We start from the raw sequence: 13,020 nt of genomic DNA, 5'->3' as shown, positions 1-13,020 counted from the left end.
GTAGGTTTTCTTTTTTTTTTTTTTAATTAGAAAACGGACTCTCCGAGTTTGCATAAAAAATTATTTTTTTGAATATGTTAACGCTAATCGATGGGTCCGAGTTGAGTATAATAAGGTTTTTTCCCTTATATAAGCGTGGGTAGCTCGTATTATTCTTATAAGAGTGTTTCCCCAGTTCATCGTCTTCTTCCCCGCAGCACCTTTATCTATATTTCTCTCTTCTTTCAAATGTAGAAAAATACTGCTGTTGTGTGAAGTTTAATGATTTGAGTGAAAAAAATGGATGATAGAGTTTTATTGAAAGTATATTATTTCGGTCAGATTTTGTTAGAAACAGTTGAAGGAGTGAAATTTATTTGTGAAAATCCATTAGATGTTATTCCATTCACAATCTCATTCGAGGAACTAAAAGGTGTAATTTGTGAGAAGATAGAATCTGAGTTGTCTAGAAGAATATCATGTATTTTATACAGATATCCCATACATTTATTTGGTGGATTCGTGCAATTTTATACGAAGTATATAACAGCTGAAGCGAGCATGCAAGAGATGTTTTCAATGTACATTGAAAGTCATGGTCAGATATCATTCATTGAGGTGTATGTGGAATTCGAACTGTCTGAAGCCGATCGAAATATTGAACGAGAGGATTACAACGGCGACAGTAAGGAAGAATTTGAAAGCAATTATAAAGTTGTTGGTCCTGGTGGAGACGAAGATCAAGGTGACGGCAATGTGGCACCAAATATAGCTGACATGACAAATGCACTCGCAAACGAACATCCGTTTGAGGAGCCGTCTTTCATGCGAGCTTTGGACTTGGAAGCCATGCATGCACCAGAGTTTCTAGAGTATATAAATGCAGGTAAGTAATTGCTTATAGGTATACACAAAGGATTAGAATTTTATAATAATTTATATTGATCGATGTGAAGAAATAGTTACGTGACATGTGATAATATACATAATTAGCATTTGTTTCTTTGGCATTATGAATTTTTTCTTCCAACATGCATGAACAACAATGGAGTTTTGGAGGATAAAGGAGAAGAAGAAGAGAGGAAAGGGATTGCTGGTGGGGTGCTTGAAAGAGATTCGGAGGGAGGGAGTGAGTATGGTCCAACATGTTGGTATAAGGGGCACCGTCCATGGGAGCAACGACAGCGCGCCACATGGCCTTTACATTACAAATCGGACAGTCCGAGTTGCTCCCTCTAATCGGACTGTCCGAGTTCTTCTACCACAACTCTCTCGATTCGAGTTGTGCTCCCCTGACACCACAATGAAGTAAAGCACCTATTTACTCCATAACGAAGCAACACACCTACTTCATGTCTATATCAAAAATAAAAAGCGTCTTATACTTACATATGTTAATTAGAAATATAAAGGTTAGGTGTTAGAATTTTTGAATTCTTTAAACTTATGACATCCATGTCAAATCATTAAAAAATATAGAGAGTTATATATCTGAATTTATGAATATGATTAAAAGATTTTAATTTTTTATCTTAACAGTTTTTAATTATTTTAAAATTATTTTACTCTTATTTTTAATGTTTTGTTTTTTTATCTTTCTCGAATAAAGCATGTTGAATCTTTTTTAAACTAAATAACAACTCTTTCATGGATAAGTATTATAAGAATATTTTGGTATATATTGGAGACTAAAATTTTGATTTCTATTTATATTTGAACTTTTTAATTTAGATATAGAAAGAAGAATGGTGTAGGACACAGTTATAGAGTGTATGGGTGCTTTATATAGCTATGGTATCAAAAACTAAAATCGGACCGTCCGATTTTTAGACCCAAAATTACAATATTAAAGTATATTACACATCTCATTTCTATATCTAAATTTTTTAGCCTATATTTGACTTTTAATTTTTATTAGACTCTAAAAGTCTAAGTAAAAAATAGAACAGTATTGATTTTTTTTTTTCCATTAAAATTCAAACTGGTAAATAATCTTGACCATTTTTTTATTATAAAATATAAAATAATTAATATAATTGTATTTTTATATGTATATAGCCCACAAAATATACTAAATTTAGAATTAAAATTAACAATAGTTAATGATCATAAACATTAGTTGAGCTATGAATTAATAGCCTAAATTGTTAGTGTGGCTTTATGTTTATGTTTAAGGGTTGCATGCCAAAGAATTAACAAGTGAAAAGTCCAAAATAAAATCGGGACAAAATTATTTTCCGTTTCACTGCACCATGTTAAGGAACCTTGGAATGTTAGGTTGTTGCTATTTAGAACTATAGAAAAGAAATAATAATGACAACATCTTAGTACAAATAAGAATTAAAGACATGGAAAACATCACAACATCACACTTGGCAAAATCACAAAGGAGCAAGGACAATATACGATAACTATGGCAAATGGCATACAAAATGGTCAAAATTTTTGAATGGCTGCAAATTTTAATTTTCTGAATTTTTCATTCACCTATATATTTTGCATATTTAGAATTGAATAGCTAGAAAAGAGAAAAGAGATTCACGCATCCAGCAACATTCTTCCTCTTCGAAGCATTCTTTTTTCTGTTTTCATTCTTACATAGAAATATTTTTTTATTTTCTTTGATTAGAAAATATTATCTTAAGATGTCAGCTTTTCTTTGAGTTATTTAGTTTTTTATATTTATCTCTTTCTATAATAGAAAAAACATAAAATTTAGATCATGTAAGGAATTAAAGAAAAAAAAAGCCATGAGTTAAAATGGCAAGAGATAGAAATTAAAAAAGATCTATTATTTTATGTTGATTGTAAAGAAACCAAATGGGTTTATTGGATATATATATAAAATGAAGTTAATAACTTCAATTTAGTAAGAACAACTTCCATGAAGGTAAATCGAAGTTATAAGAGTCGAACCACGCCTAAATTAAATTGAATTTATTGATTTCGATTTAATAGTTTTGATGTTCATGGTAAATCGAAACCACTTAATTCGATTTACTAAATTTTAATACACGAATAAGTAAATCGAATACATTATAAATTTTTATAATACTTATAACATCTTCTAAGTCATTTACAATAATTACAAAAAATGTTTACAATAAAAATATTTTAAAACTTTATAAAAATATTTAATTTAAAATTTTTATTAAAATTTTAGTTGTACTCGTTACAAACTTTATAATAATTTTTATTAAAATTTTTATTAAAATCTGTTGGTGAAGTTTTGAGACCTTGAAGGTTGAATTTGGAAGTGTTCCGGGTTGAACGGGAATCGGACAAAGTATGGTTTTGGTTTCCTATATCTAAAATGTAATGTGGTTGTGAAAACGTAGGCTAGTGACCCTAAGATAGAATTTTGAAATGTTGATTTAGTTGTTGGATGACTTGGATTGAGTGGGATATATGAATAATGGTAGAATGATTGAGAATGGTGATAATTATTGGTAATGTAAAGTTGTATGTGATATGGATTGATATGTTTAATTGATGGTAAGGTTGAGGCTCTTGTTGGTGAGTATGATTTGGTGTGTGATATTGATGTGTGTATATATGAAGTGATTGATGAACTTGAATATTTGTTTGGGAAATTGAGACATGGAATGTTGATTATGAATAGAATTATTGAATTGAGATTTGGTTAAATGTGGAAGAATTGGTGGGTTGATGATTGTTTGAGAGGTTAGAAGTGCTTGATGTTGAGTTTGGTTGGTTTTTGAATGAATTTGGAAGTGTATGTCTTGGAACTTGGAAGTTTATGAACTTTGGTGAAAATGAAATTTTGATGAACTTCGACGGATCATATCTCAAGTTATTGTTTTTGAAATTTGATGCTTTTTATATCAAATAAAAGATAATTTCACAAGCTTTACAACGGTTTAAACTTGGTGAAAATCTAAATTTTGTGGAAGGAGATATGATCGTTGAAAGTTGGGGTCTGAAATTTGAATTCTGTGAATTCTGTAGAATTTGTGATTTATGATTTATGTGCGCACGCACAGCCATGTGCGTACGCACACCCCGTGGATTTTTGAACATGTGCGCACACACAGCCTTGTGCGAACGCACACACGGGGACAGGGCTACCGATGGGAGCGCTAGCACGCCCTGTGCGCACACACACAAAAAAATGAAGTTCTGCAAGATGTGCGTACACACAGCCTTGTGCGCATGCACACGTTGGGAGGTGCATTCTGTTGATGGCATTCGCACGTCTTGTGCGTGCACTCAACAATTGAGATTTTACTTTCTGTGCGTACGCACAACCCTGTGCGCACGCACACTTTCTGAAAATTCTTCTGGGCGTGCGGACACACATCCCTGTGCGTACGCACACGACCCTGCTTTCTTACAAAATCCTTGTTTTCAAGTCTTTCACCTTCCCAACAAGCTTGTAACCTTCTGAGACACTGTTTCAAGCTTATAAACCCCCATTATCATCCTTTAAATCTTGAATCAATATAAAATGCCTGGTGATTGAAAGGAAGCTTGTAACACCCTAACTACCAAAGCTCACGCTTCCGGCTGCGTGACTCTGATAGCTCGGACATTACGACGACACTTATACTATTTAATACTAAAATATAAGCCTGTTTAAAACTTTAAACCGCAAAGCCGCTCCAAAAATACTTTTGTTCGATAACGTACATCCATAGATACCATACAACTTACAAAGACTCATAAAGGGTACATCCATATATATATATATATATATATATATAACATTACAAGCAGTAACCAATACAATTCTTATCCCTCTTACAGAATATATCAAGATAAAGGCGAGGGTACAACAAGTAATAATCTAAAGCAATACAGAGCATTTCAACAACTAAATAAACTCTTCGTGACTTCTGCGCCCATATCCTGAAAATGAAAAAATGTAGGGGGGTGAGAACATCATCCTCGAAAGGGTTCTCAGTAGAGGGTTTTTGGGAATTACTGTAATAGGATACGTGAAAATAAACTGTACCAATGATTAATAACCGTCTTATGCCCCTTTTCAAAAACAACGGTTTACAATAAAGAGAAATCTGAAATCTTTTCTGAAAGAGGAACCGGTCAATTCTCAAAAACTCAAAAGCTTTTCAAAAGGTTTATTTATACTGAACCAAATTAGCCTTTCATACTTTTTCCAAATCAGAAACACAAAACCGAAACCAACCATCGGTCCATCTCATTCCAACCACGGCCTTAGGCCCAAACAATCCAACCATCAACCAATCACCACAATCCAACAGAGTTTCAGTCGCAAACACAGATAGGAAGTTCAAGCACAAACAAACAGTTACAGCAAGTAGAACAAGTAGCAGTTAGTCACAAGTAATCACAAAGGCAAACTATGTACAATATGCACACCCAAACAATGTCACATAGATGCATATGATGCATGCCTGTCCTAGTGGCTGATGATATCATCTGTCGGTTATAGAGCCAATCCGACAAGTCCTGGTAGCTAACCATTGGACTGTCCCTCTGTCGTGTCTCCCCAACTCGAGTTATACTCAATATAAAATTGATCATAATCATGATCCATATCCATCACCCTCACTAGTGAATATTTATGGGGGTGAGCTCATCCGGGGCTTTCACAGTGCCCGGCCACCCTGACGACATAGGGTCAAAAGAGTTTCGAGTCTCAACCTGGAGCACGTGGTGGCTAGCCACTGCTTTTTCCCAGGGAAACTCTTATCTCCGATAGTGGAAGTGCAACATTCACATTTATCAATGATTCAACATATACATGCATTCAATCTCATCCATGGATCAACATCCATCTCAGCCATCCGGCTCACGGTTCAGTCCAGAACCAGCCAATATTCATATCATACTCAGCCATTCTGGCTCACGGTTCAATCCAGAACCAACCAATATTTATAATCATACACAGCCATTCCAGCTCACAACAAAACAGCACTTCCACATTCAACATCATCAATTCATAAAATCGGCATTTAAGCCATAAATCACTTTTTCCCAAATCATTTCACTTTGAAATCAAGTTCCAACTCTTTTCAGCCTTGGCTTTAAAGATCTCATTTCTCAAATCATCTCAGGCTCAGAAGCCACTTTTACTCAAGGTAAATTCCCCTTTTAAAACCATGCCACTCTCGGCATCCTCTTTTCAAAACTTCCATAACCATGGAAAGTTAAAGATTCATTTTGAAACATTCAAAATCATCCATCCAACAATGGAATTTTATAACAAAGTTTCTCGGTAAGGTCCCAAGTCCTTAGGGGAGAATAGCATAACTCATTTTGCCAAATTCATTTAAAATCATTAAAACACTGGCTTTTCGATTTGAGTAATAAAATAGGATTTCAAGCCGTTTCCTTTACTTAGGCAAAACCAACTTCAACCCCCATGATAAATTCTAGAACGTTTCAACTGTTCAAAATTGTTTTAGTCTTGCAAGAATTCAGAGTTCAAAGAGTACTTAAAACATTTCTCAAAACATTTCAAAATGAAACTTGTCAATAGACATTTAGGTTCTTTCAACATCATTGAAACTCCTCTAATTGAAACCCTCAAGTCAAATGCAAAGGCATTGCCCTTGTCACATTTAAAACAGCTTTAAAACATAAGTTTCATCTAAATAACTTTCTCCTGAAAGAGATACAATGCCTTTCTTAAGAAGCAAGACTAAATCACAATTTCCTCTTTACTAATTCATTTCGAAAGCATGAATCATCCTTTTCTCGATAATTCAAATAAAATAGTAGAAGTATTTAACTCATAGTGAGCTTTGTCTTGGGTTTGAAATATTCTCTTCTGTAAACCTTATACTTCTTCGACTCAGCTTGAGTTTGTTTCAAACTGATGCGCTGGTTTTCTTCCTATTGATCTTGTTGAACTTCTTTGATCCAAGGGTTATCTTTGAAGTTGTCAATTGATTTATTTCTAGCAAACTTCATTGCTTGCACGTCTTTGTTTGTCTGGAAATTGGATACATTTCCTTAAATCTATGAGTATTACCCTTGACAATTGTCTCTCCGTTCTAAATCTGGTATCCTTTTTAGTAGACTCGAGAATTATTTTGATATCACGTGCGACTTGTAGACGTAGTAACGCGATGCGTTAGTTCTTTAAGACGTGATATGTGTATACGAAAGTTGAAGCGGTAGGTGTGCAACGTTATGAGTTTTGGGTGTTTCGTTCCTTGCGAACGGGCTTGCAGTTGTCAGGCTTATGATCGGATATGAGGATTGTAAAGTGCTTAATGGGGTTGAAAAGTTGAAGCCTTGAGGTTGTTATGAGATTAGTGTGCTGGTTGTAACACCCTAATATTCAAATCCTTATGCTCGAGTCATAAGTCAATGATATTACGGTGGTACGACTCTCAGGTGGATTTTTAATATATAAATATAGGTAATTTCGAAAAGAGTATTAATCGAGAAGCCTGAAAAGAGTAGAAATAAAACCGCGAAGACGTATCACTCACGTTTCGACAACAAAAGATAAATCGTGAAGCCGAAAACGATATACGGACAAGGCGTAGAGGAGATTAAGAGATAGATAACAGATAGATATATATAACATAAGTAAATAGCCACTAGTCGCGACCTGCGAAGTTTAGGCCGGCTAGGGTACAGTATGAAAGTAGATGACAACAGTATATCCTAATCTCTCCCAAAGGAAACATAAGAGCCTCTATAGGCAAGTTCCAAAAGAGTTCAATACATAATATAATCTTTTCAAAACATAGGTGGAGAGATTCTAATCAAACACAAAGTAGAGGAAATAAAGATCTTCGCCGTCTCTCAGACGACCCACAAACTCACTTCTGAGCACCTGGACCTGTATCTGAAAAACAAGAGATATATACGGAATGAGAACCCTGGGCCCATGGGTTCCCAGTACGGTAAAAGTGCCAAATAAATACAATGCACTACAATAAAAACTCACCAAGCATCCTAAACTCCTTTTCACCAAGTATCCAGCCTAGATTCTCACTAATCTATAAATAGGCATCTGTCGTAAGGGAATACTAAATCTAGATCACATCTCATATGACTCCCAACTCGCTGACTCTCCCACGACACATCCCCTAGCTCCTTCCTCATTGCTAGGCATACCATAATGATTTGATACATAAGGGGTGAGATCGGAGGCTTAAAAGTATGAGGTTTGGCTTTAAAAACTCAAAAATCAACTTTGGCATGAAAATAGGGCCACGCGTACGCGCACTCCACGCGCACGCGTGGATGGCCAAAAACTCATCGACGCACAAGCGTCATATGCGCGAACGCGCGGGTTAAAAAATATCCAAACGGCGCGCAAGCGTCAGCCACGCGTACGCGTGGGTGCTCTTGCGCCCAGGCACAAAACTGGCACGATCCTGGCACAACTCTCTGGAAAATAGCTGGGCATTTGGTACCGCACATCGACGCGCCCGCGCACACCACGCAGCCCATATGAAGTAGGGATAGAACCCACTTAGAATCCATGTTGGAGTATCCCTAAACACCCAAAATCACAAGATTTCAATACTAATTACCCAAAAACGTGTAACAGTGGAGAATTTCGAAAACTGGGCAGAGATGAATGGAATACTCACCACAAAAATTAGATAGAATTGTAGAGGATGAGAAGAGCGACGCGTGGCCGCAAACGGCTCGTCAATCGGAGCTCCGTAGCTCAAGTTATGGTGGTTTGAAGATCAAAGAGAGTTAGGTTTTCTCTCTTCTCTTCTCTCTTCCCAATTTCAGCGCCCAACACCCCTTCTTTAGGGCAAAATGAGCTGAAATGCTCATAACTAATGTTTATATATGTTGGGTCTTGGGCCCACTTAGGCCCGGTTCACTTATTTTTGCCCATTGACCCAATTTTGGGCCAAAACCTTTAAGATTAGCGCTCTAAATTGCACTTTAAATATTTCTACCTTCCCTAATTATAGTTCCTCATTTATTAATCTTATTTACCCATAATCAATTTCCTCAGCTGTAGTACCAGACAGATCTCAGCCGGTACTGCCGGTCAAAATTCCACTGCGCGCTTTTACGCAGAAAACTATGTTTTCCGACTCGAAAAAATTCACTGAATCCAAATATCATATTTGAATTATCAAATTCCAATTGCCAAATCTTCCAACCATATTCGCTCTTATTTAACTTATTATTTAATTAATTTCGGTTAGATCGGGTATTACACTGGTGTTAAGCACGTCGTTTTAACACCATCTTGTTTTATATGCCTTGCTCTTCTACCACATGTTTGAATCATGTCATCTTTTGCATTGAGCCTATTCTTGCAAAGTTGCTTTGCAATCACACTCCTACCTTTGCACCCTTATGCATATGACAATCAAAGTATTTGGAAACCGGATATATGTTTATATTTTGAGATATTTTTGCTTCTTCCTTAAATGTGTTCAAGGGTGAACTGTTATGAAATTTCTTTCGTTTTGTATCAATTTTCGAGGGCGAAAATTTTTATAAGGTGGGTAGAATGTAAGACTCAGAACTTTTGAAAATTCTTATTATGATCAAGTCTCAAATCATATAGTTATTTATAGCCTTAATTTCAGAGATTATTTTATTAAAGATAATTAAGGCAAGTTGTGATTTATTGAATTTGAGACAAGTTATGATTTATTATCCAATTTTATAATTATTGGATTATTTGGTTGGTCTGGGTTGTTACAAAGTTAGGGAAGGGGATAATTTGTGGATGAAGAAAGGGGATTTAATGAGGAGTTATGACTAATGATAGTGTTATAAGTTATTGAGGAGGATGGTGGAGCGTTGTGTATGGTATGAGCCGTAAGGCTGTGTATGATATGAGCCGAATGGTTGTGTGTGATGATGGTTCATGGCTGATAATGAATTATGATTTTTAAGTCGGATGGCTGAGATAAATGTTGATTTATGGCTGAGAGTAAATGCATATATACTGAATTATTGATATTGTGATTGTTGCACTTCACCTATCTGAGATACGACTTTCCCTCGAGAAGAAATTGGCGATTTTAAATTTTGTATAATTATTGATGAAACAAGAGATGAGCCAAAGCGAGAACAAATGTATGTGGTTTTGAGATTTGTAGACAAGCACGGTTGTGTTGTCAAGAAAGATTTTTTAATCTTATATATGTTTCGGATACATGTTCTTTGACATTGAAAACAGAAATTTCATCAGTTCTTTCTCATCATAATCTTGATGTCCAAAATCATAGGGGACAAGGGTATGATGGAACTAGTAATATGCGTAGTGAATGGAATAGATTGCAAGCTCTATTTTTGAAATATTGCCCTTTTGCTTATTACATTCATTGTCTTGCTCATCGATTACCATTAGCACTTGTTTCTGCAGCCAAAGAAGTTTGCTATGTTCATCAATTCTTTTCAAAACTTACACTAATTGTGAATGTTGTGACTGTTTCTCCTAAACAACATGATCAGTTAAGGGTTGCTCAAGTAAATAATGTTGCAAACTTAATTGACAATGATCAAATTGTGACATGTAGTGAACTTAATCAAATTGGTACTTTGCAAAGAGTTGGAGATACTGGATGGGAGTCTCATTTGAATTCTGTATGTAGCTTGCTATGCATGTTTGATGCTACTTATTAAGTTCTTGAAAAAAGTACCGTAGAAGATAATTTCTCCACTCGTGGTGACGCTAGTGCTACTTATGATGCTATCACATCCTTTGAATTTGTCTTTGTTTTACATTTGATGTGAAATATTTTGGAAGTTGGTCATGATCTTTGTCAAGTTTTGCAACGAAAAAATCAAGACATATTGAATGCTTTAATTCTGGTTTCTACTACCAATACTTTAATCTAAAGAATGAGAGAATCAAGTTGGGAGACTTTCATAAAAGAAGTTATATTATTTTGTGAGAAATATGAAGTTGAAGTTCCTGATATGAATGCATTGCATATTTCTAGAAGATGCCGAACTCGCAAAATTGTTGACCAAATTTCAGTAGAGCATCATTACCGTGTTAATTTATTTCTGGCTGTAATTGATACACAATTGTAAGAGTTTAATGGAAGATTCAATGATAATATGGTAGAATTGCTTACTTTAAGTTCAACTTTAGATCCCAGAGATAGTTATAAGTTCTTTAGTGTCAACAAAGTAAGTGAATTAGTAGAACGGTTTTATCCAAGTGACTTCAGTGATCAAGAGAAATTTCACATTAGAATCCAAGCTCAACATTATGAACTTGATGTTCCTAATCATGTTGAATTAACTAACTTGTACACAATTTCAGAGTTATGTCAAGGATTAACAAAGATAGGAAAGTCTTTAACATATCCTTTCATTGATCGTTTGATTCGCTTGGTATTAACTCTCCCTGTTTCAACTGCTACAATTGAGAGATCTTTTTCAACTATGAATATTGTGAAGAATAGACTCAGAAACAAAATGGAAGATGAATTTCTTACTAATTGTCTTTTGATTTACATTGAGAAGAAAATTGCTGAAAGATTAGACACATTCTATTATCGATGAATTTTATGATATGAAGAATCGACGTGTACCACTTCGTTAGTAAAAAAATACACATTTTTTGTACTTTAAATATATATTCTCTATCAATATATTTTTGTAATGCATCTTACATTATAATTTATTTGCATATATTTTTTTATATCAAATATATTATTGACCCCATAATAACGTTTCTGGATCCGTCCTTATAGTAGTAAATTTAAGATAAAATATAATATTTTATTATTTATTATTTATTATTTTTTTGTTTTATTTAAAAATATAAGATAATGATTCGGGTGGATTTTGTGAAAAATAGATTAAATGAAAAATAATAGTTAAGATGAGAGATTAGGGGTAAGTAAACTTGTGAGAAAGAGACTTCTATTAATGACAAATAAGCAATACAAGAACTAATAATGAGGAAGAGAGGTGGAGAACAAGTGTTGAGACCTCCACTAATGTCACAAGAGGATGAATGAGCTTTGTTTAAAGTGGACAGGAATGGTTTACAGAGAAGAGAAGCTCTCAGAAGAGGATGAAAGTGAAGGTGAAAGTAAAGGATGAAAAGGGTTTCAAGGTCTGTGAAGAAGAAGATGATCAAGGTGAAAGTGAAAAGTGAGAGTGAATGATGAAAAGGGTTTCAAGGTCTGTGAAGAAGAAGATGATCAAGGTGAAAGTGAAAAGTGAGAGTCTGGTTGAAGGTGAAGGTGAAAAGTGAAGTCTAGTTGAAGGTGAGGGTGAAAGTTGAAGTCTGGTTGAAGGTGAGGGTGAAAGTTGAAGTGCTTTACAGAGGTGGCTTGAGGTCCTTTTTATAGTGTAAAACCATGATGAAGAGGACACCCCTTGGCCAATGGTTTTAGTCTGACATTTGGTTCACTGCTCTTTCCAAAATATCTTTAGGTACCCCTGTCAAGTCTTGTCAACTGAAAAGGTAGGAAGTTGATTCCCACACGTTAAACTAAAGCTCCTGACATGTGACATTAGTGAAGGGACATCTAGTTTGGTTTTCTTTCAACTAGATGACACCTTTACACTCCAAATCCAACCAATCCACTTCCACTAATATAGTTCCCACTGAAGAGAAATTCAACTCCTCAAGGTGTTCTTTTGGGTTCCATCCTTTTAGCCCAATACCTTTAGGAGGAACTTAACTCTTTTTTGACCATGTTTGTAGGTCATTATAAAAATAATTATGTACAAAAAAGATTTATATTTTTAGTACACAATCATAAGCCCCCATGTAGTCTTTGAGGGTACAAAGTATTCCCTCAAGCTGCATTAAACTTTTTTGTACTCAACAGAACCAGAATAATTAAATTTTTTTTTTGGTTAACATATCATAACTCTAAAGAATCAAATCTCCCCTCTTTTATTCATTTTTTGTTATAATAAGATATGTATTTGTAAATGATATTCAAATATAAATATTTCTGTATAATATGAATATAATTATGTACTCATAAAAAAATGAATAAAAGAATGTTATTGTGCAAATATTTTAAATATTAATAAAATAAATAAATAAATAAGATTAGTAAATAAATATATTCATAATTTATTTGTATGAAAAAAGAGGGATGATTTTATTTAATA

Source organism: Arachis ipaensis, chromosome B01 (genome assembly GCF_000816755.2).
Source record: "Arachis ipaensis cultivar K30076 chromosome B01, Araip1.1, whole genome shotgun sequence".
Taxonomy (NCBI): domain Eukaryota; kingdom Viridiplantae; phylum Streptophyta; class Magnoliopsida; order Fabales; family Fabaceae; genus Arachis; species Arachis ipaensis.
This window is presented reverse-complemented; position numbering follows the sequence as displayed.